This window comes from Taudactylus pleione, unplaced genomic scaffold, assembly GCF_031769625.1.
Source record: "Taudactylus pleione unplaced genomic scaffold, aTauple2 ptg001022l, whole genome shotgun sequence".
Classification (NCBI taxonomy): Eukaryota; Metazoa; Chordata; class Amphibia; order Anura; family Myobatrachidae; genus Taudactylus; species Taudactylus pleione.
The window spans coordinates 96278-113454 of NW_028285423.1; the positions used below are offsets into that span (position 1 = coordinate 96278).

At 53.8% G+C, this 17177-nt stretch overlaps 1 protein-coding gene across 2 annotated transcripts in view; it reads right to left on the reverse strand.

Moving 5' to 3' along the window:
- Positions 1-15485, reverse strand: part of CNOT1 (CCR4-NOT transcription complex subunit 1) — a 90398-nt gene extending 74913 nt beyond the window's left edge. For both annotated transcript variants that reach the window (XM_088461170.1, XM_088461169.1), the window contains exon 1: positions 15305-15485. The gene's annotated coding sequence lies outside the window, so the exon portion shown is untranslated. The remainder of the gene's footprint in view (positions 1-15304) is intronic.
- Between the last annotated feature and the right edge of the window lie 1692 nt (positions 15486-17177).

Consider the following 17177-nt stretch of genomic DNA (forward strand, 5'->3'; position numbering starts at 1 on the left):
TGTGTATGTGTGTGAGCATGTGATGGGGAATATAGAGTGTAAGCACTGGGGCAGGGAGTGATGTGACTCCTAGTGTGTATGTGTGTGACCATGTGATGAGGAATATAGAGTGTAAGCACTGGGGCAGGGAGTGATGTGACCCCTAGTGTGTATGTGTGTGAGCATGTGATGGGGAATATAGAGTGTAAGCACTGGGGCAGGGAGTGATGTGATCCCTAGTGTGTATGTGTGTGACCATGTGATGGGGAATATAGAGTGTAAGCACTGGGGCAGGGAGTGATGTGACCCCTAGTGTGTATGTGTGTGACCATGTGATGGGGAATATAGAGTGTAAGCACTGGGGCAGGGAGTGATGTGACCCCTAGTGTGTATGTGTGTGACCATGTGATGAGGAATATAGAGTGTAAGCACTGGGGCAGGGAGTGATGTGACCCCTAGTGTGTATGTGTGTGACCATGTGATGGGGAATATAGAGTGTAAGCACTGGGGCAGGGAGTGATGTGATCCCTAGTGTGTATGTGTGTGACCATGTGATGGGGAATATAGAGTGTAAGCACTGGGGCAGGGAGTGATGTGACCCCTAGTGTGTATGTGTGTGACCATGTGATGGGGAATATAGAGTGTAAGCACCGGGGCAGGGAGTGATGTGAATGGACAAATACTTTCTGTAAAGCGCTGCGGAATATGTGTGCGTTATACAAATAAAATCTCCAATATCTATTAACACATAGAAGGTGGCCAGACCTGTTAGCAACAGCAATATGGTTCTATTTGCATATGGACTTTTTCAGGATAACCATGTAACCTTGTAGTTCCAGTCACTGGGGGGCATGCAGGACACAATATTCCCACAGCTGGAGAACACGCGTTACTGTGCAAACAGATGCCCCCGCCGACAGCTGCAGGCTCATGTATTGAAGACCCACAATGGCAAACACATTAGCAAAACTAAACAAAAAAGACAACTACATACCCATGAGAGAATGCCCCAAGAGCCTGCATGACCGCAGTAACAATATGCGTGTACACTACATACATAGCACGCGCACCAACTGCTGACAGCAGGCCCCATAACACAAGCCGACACTGTATACAACGTCCTAGGGAATGGACAAGTTAGGCCTTGTGTCACTACCCGAATCCTGCATAATGCAGACACTATACAGATCACTCAGAGTTACAGCTAAAGGGCCGTATTCAATTAGCAGCGAAATGGCTGTTTCTTCGCCATCTGCAAAAACTGACATTTTTCACCGAAAAACAGGCAAAAAAAAAAATATATGTAGAAAAGTTTTCTCCATCCCAGACCAGGAGGAAAAAAAAAGCAAAATCACTATTTTTGCCTATAAATGTGGGGATTCTTTCAGAACCCTTTGGACACTCCCGCTAATGGTAAATTACTGGAAAAAAAATTCTAAGTTGCGTACTTTCACAAAAAACTACAGCGCAAATTTTAGGAAAATAAAAAAGTTGAAAAAGGTTTTAACGTATTGGGTCTGATTTTTTGGGGAGCGGTATGGATGTGTCAAGTGTTTTAAATATTGCACTCGGTCGGAACAGGCGTTTTTTAAATTATGTTTTTCAATGATTTTTTTTTCCTGCCCAAAATTTGCACGGTTGTTATTTTGCCAAAGTACGCAACTTACGGTTATTTTTTCTGGTAATCTATCATTAGGGTTGTGGCTGTCGAAAGGGTTCTGAAAAGAAATCCCCACATTTTTAGACAAAAATAAGGATATTGCATTTTTTTCCATCCTGGTCTGGGATAGAGAAAACTTGTCTCAAGTTTTTTTTTCGCAAAAAACTTTAGTTTTCGACGCTAATTGAATACAGTCCAAAGAATGACAACCACACTGAGGAGGGCACAACCCTAAACATGCGCAAGGACGGTTACACACTGGAAGCCATACACTGCCTGTGACACGCCAATCTGCCGTACTTGTACCTTTTCTGCCAATTTACAACACCTCTACATCAGACATTGTGTACCCAACATAAATGCAAAGACAATAGCCAACTGCTCAGCGCACAGACCAGTCATATGGTGCATACACATAGTACGATAAACACGCACGATAACCAGATCATATCGTTATTGTTCATATTGTAAATTTTTCGGTGCCTCCAACCCACCAACAACCTGTGCTGCTCAGGCATGTATGGATGATAAGGATATCGTCCACCGACCGTACATGCAGGCCAACCTAGTCGATATCGACCAGGTCACTATACGGACCCTCGATCCTCGCTGGCCATCATCGGTGGGTTGGTGGTGTACTGGATGATCGATAATCCAGCATTTCCGGAATGTGCAGGTTGATTAGTCAGCAATATCGTTATCGCTGACTGTTCGTACCGTGCGTATGCACCAATAGGCACCTGCTCCGCCCCCAGGCCAGTCACAGGCACCTGCTCCGCCCCCAGGCCAGTCACAGGCACCTGCTCCGCCCCCAGGCCAGTCACAGGCACCTGCTCCGCCCCCAGGCCAGTCACAGGCACCTGCTCCGCCCCCAGGCCAGTCACAGGCACCTGCTCCGCCCCCAGGCCAGTCACAGGCACCTGCTCCGCCCCCAGGCCAGTCACAGGCACCTGCTCCGCCCCCAGGCCAGTCACAGGCACCTGCTCCGCCCCCAGGCCAGTCACAGGCACCTGCTCCGCCCCCAGGCCAGTCACAGGCACCTGCTCCGCCCCCAGGCCAGTCACAGGCACCTGCTCCGCACATAATTACCCAATATATTTATATATGTCACACAGTTCCCCCTATCAGCCAACAACTGAGTAAAAATGAGGACTGTGTAGACAACCCTAGATCCACCGAGACAACACACACAGACTAAGCTGGTGTGAGCAGGGCCCTCACCCCTTTGACGTCTGTACATAATTACGCATCCTGAGTATTTATATGTGGTTTTAGTCTGTTGCCAGTTCTATCCCCTTGTACGGCATTACCAAGACTTGTGGCACCTTATAAATAATCCCTCCCCCCCCCCCACCCCCCACCCCACCTCATGGTCACTCACAGCCCCAATACACAGAACACAGATCCAGCCAGGAGCCCAATGCAGCCAGGGCTGAAGGCTGGAGAGTAAAATCAGGCGTGCCAAGGGGTGTCTGACAGGGGAGACCCAAACGTGTGTAATTAGAATAACTGGGTGTGACTACAAACCACCACATGACGTGGATTTACATACATAGGTGTGAAACGATGCTGTTCACTGACTCAATGTAAATAACCCTGACCATTTCTGGACAGACCCCAGAAAGGCGGACGACTGCTGTAGACAGACTGACACTCATCCGAACACTGCGCAATTCTACAGCCAGCGTGAGAAGCGCGGCTTCCTCTCTTCTGTAGGGACTTCACATTTGTATTATAACATTTTACAGTCACAGCTGATCGCTCAGAACCAGCGCAATATAAATATATACACAACAAGGATCCATTCCCATCATATAAGCGTATTATATCACACAGCTGGATGGTCACACTGCTGCTGCTTTGCCCCGTTATACCGGCACAGGTACTGAACAGCGAATGAGAGAGCCGATAAATATAAAATCTGTTGTGTTTGTTCATATGGCGCCGATATAGATATGGTTTACAGAATCTTATTACATTTATGTTTTATTATAATGTATTCAAGGTTTTTTAATGAAATGTGGATTATTTGTTATCCATTTTTTCAGAATAATATTAGTAATAACCATTACACAGTTACTGGCGCCAGGGATGATCTTTATTCTGCGTTTCTTACGAGGTTGATATTCCTCCTGCAGACCACTACCATATGTCCCCGGAGGGTACTGTGGCGCTTAGTACCCTTACTAGATCTCGCCAATTAGACACTGGTATAGACAGAAGCAGGATTTAGCCGGCAGAGGTCACACAGTGCTTTACACTAGTCCTGAATCATTTCATGACTAGAACCCGATTTGTGAGGCAATTTATTGTGAACTAATATCACCCTTCTTGACATATTGTAACAAGAAGTTGGAGAATTTCCAACATAATTACCAATAAGTTTTAGTTATTACCCATTTGTTCCATATTTTTAACAAGATACTAATTGTTTTCATGTATTACCGTCTTCTGTAAGCGTTCCCCACACCGAGTACCTTTTACTTTTCTCTTACGCCGCACACACTAGACGATTTTAATGGAGGATAACGATATCGCTCAGTGTGTATGCAACGAACGTCCAACGACGCGCGCTCCCACAGGTCGTTATCTATGTATTATGTCGTCCGTACATGTAGGACAATCTGACGATATAGTCATAAGTTGCCTGTTCAGCGCTGTAGCAGAATGACTTCACTGACAGATATGTATCAGTGCGTACACCCAATAACGTTTCACCAATATGGTTCATACAGCACATGGTCTAGTGCAGGGGTCTTCAAACTTGGGCCTCCAGCTGCTGTGGAACTACACATCCCAGCATGCACTGCCACCTTTTTGATATAACAGCATGCTAAAACTGTGCAGTGCATGCTGGGATGTGTAGTTCCACAGCATCTGGAGGGCCAAGTTTGAAGACCCCTGGTCTAGTGTGTATGAGCCTCACATCTATAGGTGTATCTGTACAATCTATCTGGTAATGTATGAGAGCGAAATGGGTATGAAGTCCCGGAAGCAGAATATCCCGACGCCGGAAGCCCAAAGATGCCGACAGGGGTGGGAAGTATGTTAACCCTACTACTCTCCCCTCTCTAACCCTAACCCCCCCCTTCCCTCAACCTAAACCTCCGGGTTGGGGTGCCTCACCATCTCATGGGGGAGCCAAAGCCTAAGCCCCCCCACTCCCCGGAGCCTAAACCCTAATCTCCCCCTAGGCCCCTAAAACTAACCCCCCCCCCCCCCCAGGCAAAAAGCTTACACTGCCCCGCCTACCCGTGTTCGGGATTTCGACGTCTATCTTTAGTCCCGGGTCGGGAATCTGACAGCCGGAATCCCAGGCGCTGGTAAATTAATTACATCCCATGAGAACTTAAGGAAGCAAATAACAAAATAAATTTGCTCCCAAACACTGAAACACAGACGATATTTTCCTTCCCACCAGACAGATTGGACAGACAGATCTATGGGTGTGTATGCAGCCTTAGTTTGGACTTGCATAGAACACAATGGGACGCAAGCACCCTATTCTCCTTTCTTTAAATGGGAACATCCCACCCGTACGTGTGTTTTGTACATCTCATTCCAAACCCATGAATATGGGGTTACTGCCCCACTCTCCTGGGAAGTTTTCCTGCAATATTCTAGAACATGGCTGCAGGGGCTCACACCCACCCAGCAACCACAGCATCAGTGAGGTCGGGCGCTGATGTTGGGTGATTAGGTCGGGCTGTGTTCCAATTCTTCCCTCTGGTGCTAGATGGGGAACATGTCAGTGCTCTGTGTAGTGCAGTCATGGTCTTCCACACCAAGCTCCGCAAACCATTCTCTGATGGCCTCGCTTTGTGCCTCGGGGGCATAGTCATGCTGATACAGGAGGGGGCCTTCCCCAAACTGATACCACAGAGCTGTAATCTCACCATTATACTGTCACTGTAATGTTACCCTGCACTGTAACTGTAAGGGGCCCAGGCCAAACCATTCTCTGATGGCCTCGCTATGTGCCCCGGGGGCATTATCATGCTGATACAGGAGGGACCTTCCCCAAACTGATACCACAGAGCTGTAATATCACCATTATACTGTCACTGTAATATTACCCTGCACTGTAAATATAAGGGACCCAGGCCAAACCATTCTCTGATGGCCTCGCTTTGTACCCCGGGGCATTGTCATGCTGATACAGGAGGAACCTTCCCCAAACTGATACCACAGAGCTGTAATCTCACCATTATACTGTCACTGTAATGTTACCCTGCACTGTAACTGTAAGGGGCCCAGGCCAAACCATTCTCTGATGGCCTCGCTATGTGCCCCGGGGGCATTATCATGCTGATACAGGAGGGACCTTCCCCAAACTGATACCACAGAGCTGTAATATCACCATTATACTGTCACTGTAATATTACCCTGCACTGTAACTATAAGGGGCCCAGGCCATACCATTCTCTGATGGCCTCGCTATGTGCCCCGGGGGCATTATCATGCTGATACAGGAGGGACCTTCCCCAAACTGATACCACAGAGCTGTAATATCACCATTATACTGTCACTGTAATATTACCCTGCACTGTAACTATAAGGGGCCCAGGCCATACCATTCTCTGATGGCCTCGCTTTGTGCCCCGGGGGCATTGTCATGCTGATACAGGAGGAGCCTTCCCCAAACTGATACCACAGAGCTGTAATATCACCATTATACTGTCACTGCAATATTACCCTGCACTGTAACTATAAGGGGCCCAGGCCAAACATTCTAAACCAGCCCCAATAATTATTCCACCTCCACCATAGTAAGCACACAGGCAAACACAGATTCCTCCAACAGATTGCCTGATGCGTCACTCCAGAGAGCACGTTTCCACTACCCGAGTTCAATGGCGATGAACTATACACTACCCCCGCCGATGTCTGGCATTGCACATGGGGATTGAGGCTTGTGTGCAGCTGCTCAGTTATGGAAACCCAATCTGTAACTCCCAATGAACAGGTCTTGTGCTGAAGATGCACCAGAGGAAGTATCATACTGGGTAGTAAGAGCTAAAACCACTATACTGTGATTATCACACGGTACACACTTCAGCACTGCGCAGTCCTGCGATAATGTGTGACTTCATGGCTGAGCTAGACACGTTTCCAAGTCACAGTATCAGCACTGCCAGGTGACTGGGGCAGCCCTAGCAGGGCAGAGATGTGATGCGCCGACTTGCTAGAGTGGTGGCATCCTATGGAAGTACCACAGCCACTTATCTGTGACTAGAGAGACTACATGGCTGTATGCTGGATTACATACATGTGTCAGCAATGGGGGTGGCTTGCGTGGTCAAGCACTAATTCATGTCCATATACCTTTGGCCTTGTAGAATAGTTTATTTTAAAACAAGGAGGGGGAGAGGTGGTTTACTATTGGTAAAAGGCGTCTATACTTCAGGTATAATGGTGATGCTCAGGTGTCCCACCCGCACATTACCCAGACCTCCAGCATTCAGCTCTCAATGCATGGCTGGGAACTATAGGAGAGAGCATGCCCTGTTCTGCAGTCCCTAGACCCCTGATGGCCCAGGCTGGTCACTGCAGGGCATATCATGCTTCCCACGTGAGAGACTGGCGAGCACTAGTTGTACAATACCAGGAACAGTCCCCATAGAATACAATTATTTATATAAAACATTTACTTGCATAGAACCAACATTTTCCTTTGTGCTTTAACACGATCTTAACCGGCAGGATGGATTTCAGGTCAGGAAACAAAAGCAGGGTATGGGTGCAGCCCTACCCAATACCTGGGCTCAGCTGACCCCAGCTACACAGCCTGAGGCCGCATTATCAAGTGTCAATAGCCAGAACGTGCCAACATATAGCCGCCTATGCGAGTTTCCATAGCGGACACTGCCCTGTGCCCAGCTACAGCTTTTCCTGCACGTACAATGCTCAGTGGTTACTGTGTATGACCATATCTCTCCACATACAGCCAGTTCTCTCTGCTAGAGCACAGGTGTATTTATTACTACACGATACTCGGGTGGTCTGGAAAACATGGGCTGTTAGTGGCCTCTGAGTGTATCACCTCTCTCTAAGCTCTTATATTATAGGCTTAGTGAATGCCACTTTGATTGTCACTTCCTTTAGAACGAAAACCCTTCGCACTTCGAGCCGAACTTCTTCTAAATACTATTAAATCCTATTAAAGTCTGTGGGTAGCTGCGGTCTAGTTTTACAGGGTGTGGGAGAGTCCTGTAATGGCTGTACAGGAAGTACTAGTCACAGACTGCCGAGGGAACCCCAGGGTAACCCACATCAGTCTGGGGCTACTCAGTAGACATGTGCCGTGTATGTCGGACAGGGTGGCTGTGACAAAACGATGCGATGGAGTCACTGCTGGGATTTGCTCACATACCCATTGGAGCTGAACATGAATACTTCCTGCACAGAGCTATTGGATGCTCATGTGAATGAGCCACTGCGCTGTATCATATTACCCTCATTGGCTGGTGCTTGTGACGATGTGATGCAAGAGAAACGCTCATTTCATGATAAAAACAATCTACTGTCCGAGGCTTCTGTTCCCTCTGCACTTAGCGTTGGAATACATGCGCCTCACCGGCCTCTAACCCGCACGGCCTCTAACCCGCACGGCCTCACCCCTCTACCTGTAGGTTAAGTCAGTGGTTCCCAAACTGGGTGCCGCGGCTCCTTGTGGTGCCTCTGGGCACTTCCAGGGGTGCCTCGGGTTCGTCTTCCAGTACCAAATAAAAATATTTTCAGTCAGTGTGACAGGCAAAACCAGTGCTAATGGCTGCCAATCAAATATTATGTGGACAAAAAGAAGTGCAGCCCTGTCACCACCACATAACTGACCCTAAGGATGACATATAGGCGCAATATACTTTAATTGTTGCTGAAATTCTCAATAAAAAAAAAAAAAAAACAACTTATGGCGCAGGGGTGCCTTGGGAAAAATGTTGATACTCTAGGACACCACGATTCGGAAAAGTTTGTGAACCACTGGGTTAAGCGACTCCTTGCTGTGCTGGATTCTGCTCCATGATGTGACCCAAAGCCCACCAATCTCTGCATACAGATGCTCCTCACTTAATGGCTGAGTTGCCACAGCAGGGTCTGTCCTTTTATGTTTTTGTATCCTGCAACTATTTTGGAACTTCAGTACAAGACAGTGTTAGCTGGTCAGGGTACAGGTAGGTTATTACGGTATTACATATCCCATTAAGGCTTCTTAGACATGATGTGATGTGTACATGTATATCTGTGGGGTATGTGTATAAGGGGAATGTATGTGTACCTGGAAGAGCAGAGGATGTACGTATACATGGGGGGCAGGGGGTGTACATGCATATGGGAGGGCAGGGTTATATTTGTACATGGAGGGGCAAGGGGTGTATGCATACTTGAGTGGAAGAGTATGAGTACATGGGGATGCGAGCACATGGGGGCAGAAAGTATGAGAACATTGGGGTGTACATGTGGCAGGGGTTGTTAGTACATGGGGGTGTACACGGGGAGCAGGGGGTGAGAGTACACGGGGCAGAGTATGAGTACATTGGGGTGTACACGGGGGCAAGGGGTGTGAAGGCAGGGGGCGTGAGTACACGGGGGGGCAGGGGGCGTGAGTGCATGGGTGTATATGGGGGCAAGGAGTGTGAGTACATGGGGTGTAAGTACATGGGGCAGGGGTGAATACATCAGGATGTACATTGGGGCAGGGGTGAGCACATTTGGGTGTACATGGGGGGGCAGGTGGTGTGAGCACATTTGGGTGTACATGGGGGGGCAGGTGGTGTGAGCACATTTGGGTGTACATGGGGGGGCAGGTGGTGTGAGCACATTTGGGTGTACATGGGGGGGCAGGTGGTGTGAGCACATTTGGGTGTACATGGGGGGGCAGGTGGTGTGAGCACATTTGGGTGTACATGGGGGGGCAGGTGGTGTGAGCACATTTGGGTGTACATGGGGGGGCAGGTGGTGTGAGCACATTTGGGTGTACATGGGGGGCAGGTGGTGTGAGCACATTTGGGTGTACATGGGGGGGCAGGTGGTGTGAGCACATTTGGGTGTACATGGGGGGGCAGGTGGTGTGAGCACATTTGGGTGTACATGGGGGGAAGGTGATGTGAGCACATTTGGGTGTACATGGGGGGGCAGGTGGTGTGAGCACATTTGGGTGTACATGGGGGGGCAGGTGGTGTGAGCACATTTGGGTGTACATGGGGGGCAGGGGTGAGTGCATCTGGGTGTACATCAGGGGCCAGGGTAGAGTACATTGGGGTGTACATGGGGGGCAGGGGGTTTGAGTACACAGGGGCAGGGGGTGTGAGTACATGGGGGGCAGGGGGTGTGAGTACATTTGGGTGTACATGGGGGTCAGGGGTGAGTGCATCTGGGTGTACATCAGGGGCCAGGGTAGAGTACTTTGGGGTGTACATTGGGGGGCAGATGGTGCGAGTACATGGGGGGCAGATGGTGCGAGTGCATCTGGGTGTACAATGGGGGGCAGGGGGTGCAAGTACATGGGAGGCAGGGGGTGCAAGTACATGGGGGTGTACATGGGGGTCAGGGGTGAGTGCATCTGTGTGTACATCAGGGGCCAGGGTAGAGTACATTGGGGTGTACATGGGGGGCAGGTGGTGTTAGTACATTGGGGGGCAGGTGGTGAGTACATGGGGGGCAGGGGGTGTGTACATTTGGGTGTACATCAGGGGCCAGGGTAGAGTACATTGGGGTGTACATGGGGGGCAGGGGGTTTGAGTACACAGGGGCAGGGGGTGTGAGTACATGGGGGGCAGGGGGTGTGAGTACATTTGGGTGTACATGGGGGTCAGGGGTGAGTGCATCTGGGTGTACATCAGGGGCCAGGGTAGAGTACTTTGGGGTGTACATTGGGGGGCAGATGGTGCGAGTACATGGGGGGCAGATGGTGCGAGTGCATCTGGGTGTACAATGGGGGGCAGGGGGTGCAAGTACATGTGGGGCAGGGGGTGCAAGTACATGGGAGGCAGGGGGTGCAAGTACATGGGGGTGTACATGGGGGTCAGGGGTGAGTGCATCTGTGTGTACATCAGGGGCAGGGTAGAGTACATTGGGGTGTACATGGGGGGCAGGGGGTTTGAGTACACAGGGGCAGGGGGTGTGAGTACATGGGGGGCAGGGGGTGTGAGTACATTTGGGTGTACATGGGGGTCAGGGGTGAGTGCATCTGGGTGTACATCAGGGGCCAGGGTAGAGTACTTTGGGGTGTACATTGGGGGGCAGATGGTGCGAGTACATGGGGGGCAGATGGTGCGAGTGCATCTGGGTGTACAATGGGGGGCAGGGGGTGCAAGTACATGTGGGGCAGGGGGTGCAAGTACATGGGAGGCAGGGGGTGCAAGTACATGGGGGTGTACATGGGGGTCAGGGGTGAGTGCATCTGTGTGTACATCAGGGGCCAGGGTAGAGTACATTGGGGTGTACATGGGGGGCAGGTGGTGTTAGTACATTGGGGGGCAGGTGGTGAGTACATGGGGGGCAGGGGGTGTGTACATTTGGGTGTACATCAGGGGCCAGGGTAGAGTACATTGGGGTGTACATGGGTGGCAGGGGGTTTGAGTACACAGGGGCAGGGGGTGTGAGTACATGGGGGGCAGGGGGTGTGAGTACATTTGGGTGTACATGGGGGTCAGGGGTGAGTGCATCTGGGTGTACATCAGGGGCCAGGGTAGAGTACTTTGGGGTGTACATTGGGGGGCAGATGGTGCGAGTACATGGGGGGCAGATGGTGCGAGTGCATCTGGGTGTACAATGGGGGGCAGGGGGTGCAAGTACATGTGGGGCAGGGGGTGCAAGTACATGGGAGGCAGGGGGTGCAAGTACATGGGGGTGTACATGGGGGTCAGGGGTGAGTGCATCTGTGTGTACATCAGGGGCCAGGGTAGAGTACATTGGGGTGTACATGGGGGGCAGGTGGTGTTAGTACATTGGGGGGCAGGTGGTGAGTACATGGGGGGCAGGGGGTGTGTACATTTGGGTGTACATCAGGGGCCAGGGTAGAGTACATTGGGGTGTACATGGGGGGCAGGGGGTTTGAGTACACAGGGGCAGGGGGTGTGAGTACATGGGGGGCAGGGGGTGTGAGTACATTTGGGTGTACATGGGGGTCAGGGGTGAGTGCATCTGGGTGTACATCAGGGGCCAGGGTAGAGTACTTTGGGGTGTACATTGGGGGGCAGATGGTGCGAGTACATGGGGGGCAGATGGTGCGAGTGCATCTGGGTGTACAATGGGGGGCAGGGGGTGCAAGTACATGTGGGGCAGGGGGTGCAAGTACATGGGAGGCAGGGGGTGCAAGTACATGGGGGTGTACATGGGGGTCAGGGGTGAGTGCATCTGTGTGTACATCAGGGGCAGGGTAGAGTACATTGGGGTGTACATGGGGGGCAGGGGGTTTGAGTACACAGGGGCAGGGGGTGTGAGTACATGGGGGGCAGGGGGTGTGAGTACATTTGGGTGTACATGGGAGTCAGGGGTGAGTGCATCTGGGTGTACATCAGGGGCCAGGGTAGAGTACTTTGGGGTGTACATTGGGGGGCAGATGGTGCGAGTGCATCTGGGTGTACAATGGGGGGCAGGGGGTGCAAGTACATGTGGGGCAGGGGGTGCAAGTACATGGGAGGCAGGGGGTGCAAGTACATGGGGGTGTACATGGGGGTCAGGGGTGAGTGCATCTGTGTGTACATCAGGGGCCAGGGTAGAGTACATTGGGGTGTACATGGGGGGCAGGTGGTGTTAGTACATTGGGGGGCAGGTGGTGAGTACATGGGGGGCAGGGGGTGTGTACATTTGGGTGTACATCAGGGGCCAGGGTAGAGTACATTGGGGTGTACATGGGGGGCAGGGGGTTTGAGTACACAGGGGCAGGGGGTGTGAGTACATGGGGGGCAGGGGGTGTGAGTACATTTGGGTGTACATGGGGGTCAGGGGTGAGTGCATCTGGGTGTACATCAGGGGCCAGGGTAGAGTACTTTGGGGTGTACATTGGGGGGCAGATGGTGCGAGTACATGGGGGGCAGATGGTGCGAGTGCATCTGGGTGTACAATGGGGGGCAGGGGGTGCAAGTACATGTGGGGCAGGGGGTGCAAGTACATGGGAGGCAGGGGGTGCAAGTACATGGGGGTGTACATGGGGGTCAGGGGTGAGTGCATCTGTGTGTACATCAGGGGCAGGGTAGAGTACATTGGGGTGTACATGGGGGGCAGGGGGTTTGAGTACACAGGGGCAGGGGGTGTGAGTACATGGGGGGCAGGGGGTGTGAGTACATTTGGGTGTACATGGGGGTCAGGGGTGAGTGCATCTGGGTGTACATCAGGGGCCAGGGTAGAGTACTTTGGGGTGTACATTGGGGGGCAGATGGTGCGAGTGCATCTGGGTGTACAATGGGGGGCAGGGGGTGCAAGTACATGTGGGGCAGGGGGTGCAAGTACATGGGAGGCAGGGGGTGCAAGTACATGGGGGTGTACATGGGGGTCAGGGGTGAGTGCATCTGTGTGTACATCAGGGGCCAGGGTAGAGTACATTGGGGTGTACATGGGGGGCAGGTGGTGTTAGTACATTGGGGGGCAGGTGGTGAGTACATGGGGGGCAGGGGGTGTGTACATTTGGGTGTACATCAGGGGCCAGGGTAGAGTACATTGGGGTGTACATGGGGGGCAGGGGGTTTGAGTACACAGGGGCAGGGGGTGTGAGTACATGGGGGGCAGGGGGTGTGAGTACATTTGGGTGTACATGGGGGTTAGGGGTGAGTGCATCTGGGTGTACATCAGGGGCCAGGGTAGAGTACTTTGGGGTGTACATTGGGGGGCAGATGGTGCGAGTACATGGGGGGCAGATGGTGCGAGTGCATCTGGGTGTACAATGGGGGGCAGGGGGTGCAAGTACATGTGGGGCAGGGGGTGCAAGTACATGGGAGGCAGGGGGTGCAAGTACATGGGGGTGTACATGGGGGTCAGGGGTGAGTGCATCTGTGTGTACATCAGGGGCAGGGTAGAGTACATTGGGGTGTACATGGGGGGCAGGGGGTTTGAGTACACAGGGGCAGGGGGTGTGAGTACATGGGGGGCAGGGGGTGTGAGTACATTTGGGTGTACATGGGGGTCAGGGGTGAGTGCATCTGGGTGTACATCAGGGGCCAGGGTAGAGTACTTTGGGGTGTACATTGGGGGGCAGATGGTGCGAGTGCATCTGGGTGTACAATGGGGGGCAGGGGGTGCAAGTACATGTGGGGCAGGGGGTGCAAGTACATGGGAGGCAGGGGGTGCAAGTACATGGGAGGCAGGGGGTGCAAGTACATGGGGGTGTACATGGGGGTCAGGGGTGAGTGCATCTGTGTGTACATCAGGGGCCAGGGTAGAGTACATTGGGGTGTACATGGGGGGCAGGTGGTGTTAGTACATTGGGGGGCAGGTGGTGAGTACTTTGGGGTGTACATGGGGGGCAGGGGGTGTGTACATTTGGGTGTACATGGGGGGCAGGGGGTGTGAGTACATTGGGGGGCAGGTGGTGAGTACATGGGGGGCAGGGGGTGTGTACATTTGGGTGTACATCAGGGGCCAGGGTAGAGTACATTGGGGTGTACATGGGGGGCAGGGGGTTTGAGTACACAGGGGCAGGGGGTGTGAGTACATGGGGGGCAGGGGGTGTGAGTACATTTGGGTGTACATGGGGGTTAGGGGTGAGTGCATCTGGGTGTACATCAGGGGCCAGGGTAGAGTACTTTGGGGTGTACATTGGGGGGCAGATGGTGCGAGTACATGGGGGGCAGATGGTGCGAGTGCATCTGGGTGTACAATGGGGGGCAGGGGGTGCAAGTACATGTGGGGCAGGGGGTGCAAGTACATGGGAGGCAGGGGGTGCAAGTACATGGGGGTGTACATGGGGGTCAGGGGTGAGTGCATCTGTGTGTACATCAGGGGCAGGGTAGAGTACATTGGGGTGTACATGGGGGGCAGGGGGTTTGAGTACACAGGGGCAGGGGGTGTGAGTACATGGGGGGCAGGGGGTGTGAGTACATTTGGGTGTACATGGGGGTCAGGGGTGAGTGCATCTGGGTGTACATCAGGGGCCAGGGTAGAGTACTTTGGGGTGTACATTGGGGGGCAGATGGTGCGAGTGCATCTGGGTGTACAATGGGGGGCAGGGGGTGCAAGTACATGTGGGGCAGGGGGTGCAAGTACATGGGAGGCAGGGGGTGCAAGTACATGGGAGGCAGGGGGTGCAAGTACATGGGGGTGTACATGGGGGTCAGGGGTGAGTGCATCTGTGTGTACATCAGGGGCCAGGGTAGAGTACATTGGGGTGTACATGGGGGGCAGGTGGTGTTAGTACATTGGGGGGCAGGTGGTGAGTACTTTGGGGTGTACATGGGGGGCAGGGGGTGTGTACATTTGGGTGTACATGGGGGGCAGGGGGTGTGAGTACATTTGGCTGTACATGGGGGAGCAGGTGTGAGTACACTGGGGTATACATGGGGGGCAGGGAGTATGAGTACATTAGGGATGTACATGGGGGCAGGGAATTATGTGTACATGAAGGAGGGGGGTTTGGGACGCCGTAGCCGGGACGGGGAGGGGCTAGGTGGACGCTGACGGGGTGTCAGGATAGGAGCCCGGCTACACGCAGGCCTCATGTCCCGCCCTCACCTCTGGCGGCTCCGGAGCCCTCCTCACCCTCGCTCAGAAAGTCACGGTGCCCCTCTCGACCAGTGCTCCTCGCCAGCCTCCGGTTCTCACCTATCCCGTTTCGCTTTCCGGTTGTGTCCGTTTGTTTTCCACAAAATGGCGCCGCTGAGTGCTCGCTCCCGCCGCGGCCCCTCCTCCCCGCTTCTATGTCACCCGCGCCCCGCCCACCGACCTCGCCGCTGATCGCTCTCCGCCAATCAGAAGCCGACCAGGGGACGCACGCACGCTGTGACGCTACACGTACATGAACGAGCCCGCACGTGAGCGAGAACAGGGCTGGCGTCCAATGAGGGACGGGGAAGGGCAGGGCCCGCCCTCCTGCACTCCTAGTCCCTCCCTTGTCTTCCTCTCCGACAGCCGCTAGGACCGTACCATTCTGTCAGAAGGGTAGAAGACGGTGCAGGCGGCTGCGCTAGGCGGCGAATGTGGGTAACGCTGAGTAATAGTATTATGCGCTCCATATATATGCACCGCTGCTGCCGTTCTGTCGCTCCTCTGGCGCTACCTCACTGTATGCACCCCCCTCCTACACAATGGTATGATCTGTTGCCGGGCTGGACTATGCTGCCATATGGTATGTCCCGTCCACCCCCAGTGTTTGCAGGTTGTGTGGTACAGTCTGTTGCGCGGTTTGACAGAGGCACAATGTCCCTCAGAGCCCCCTATTGGTGGAGCCTGACACGTGATCCTTGGCTGTGACCAATTGTGGCTCGCCGACTGTTTGCAGCAGGCAGGGACTGGAGCATTTACAGAGAGACCTCAGTCAGTGTGATTAACTATCGTCTGACCAAGGCCCAGCGCGCGCAGCATACATCCTGCAGGCCGACCGAGGCCCAGCGTGCGCAGCGTACACCCTGCAGGCCGACCAAGGCCCAGCGCGCGCAGCATACATCCTGCAGGCCGACCGAGGCCCAGCGTGCGCAGCGTACACCCTGCAGGCCGACTGAGGCCCAGCGTGCACAGTGTACACCCTGCAGGCCGACTGAGGCCCAGCGTGCGCAGCGTACACCCCGCAGGCCGACCAAGGCCCAGCGTGCACAGTGTACACCCTGCAGGCCGACTGAGGCCCAGCGTGCGCAGCGTACACCCCGCAGGCCGACCAAGGCCCAGCGTGCACAGTGTACACCCTGCAGGCCGACCGAGGCCCAGCGTGCGCAGCGTACACCCCGCAGGCCGACCGAGGCCCAGCGTGCGCAGCGTACACCCCGCTGGCCGACCGAGGCTCAACGTACACCCTGCAGGCCGACTGAGGCCCAGCGTGCGCAGCGTACACCCCGCAGGCCGACCGAGGCCCAGCGTGCGCAGCGTACACCCCGCTGGCCGACCGAGGCTCAACGTACACCCTGCAGGCCGACTGAGGCCCAGCGTGCGCAGCGTACACCCCGCAGGCCGACCGAGGCCCAGCGTGCGCAGCGTACACCCCGCTGGCCGACCGAGGCTCAACGTACACCCTGCAGGCCGACTGAGGCCCAGCGTGTGCAGCGTACACCCCGCAGGCTGCCCGACGCTGCGCACGTGCACGACGGACTAGTTCAGACCCCATGTGCACAGAAGAAGACAGACCAGCTGAGGCTCCACGTGCACAGAATAAGACGGACCAGCTGAGGCCCCACGTGCACAGAATAAGACAGACCAGCTGAGGCCCCACGTGCACAGAATAAGATGGACCAGCTGAGACCCCATGTGCACAGAAGAAGACAGATCAGCTGAGGCCCCACGTGCACAGAATAAGATGGACCTGCTGAGGCCCCACGTGCACAGAATAAGACGGACCAGCTGAGGCCCCACGTGCACAGAATAAGACTGACCAGCTGAGGCCCCACGTGCACAGAAT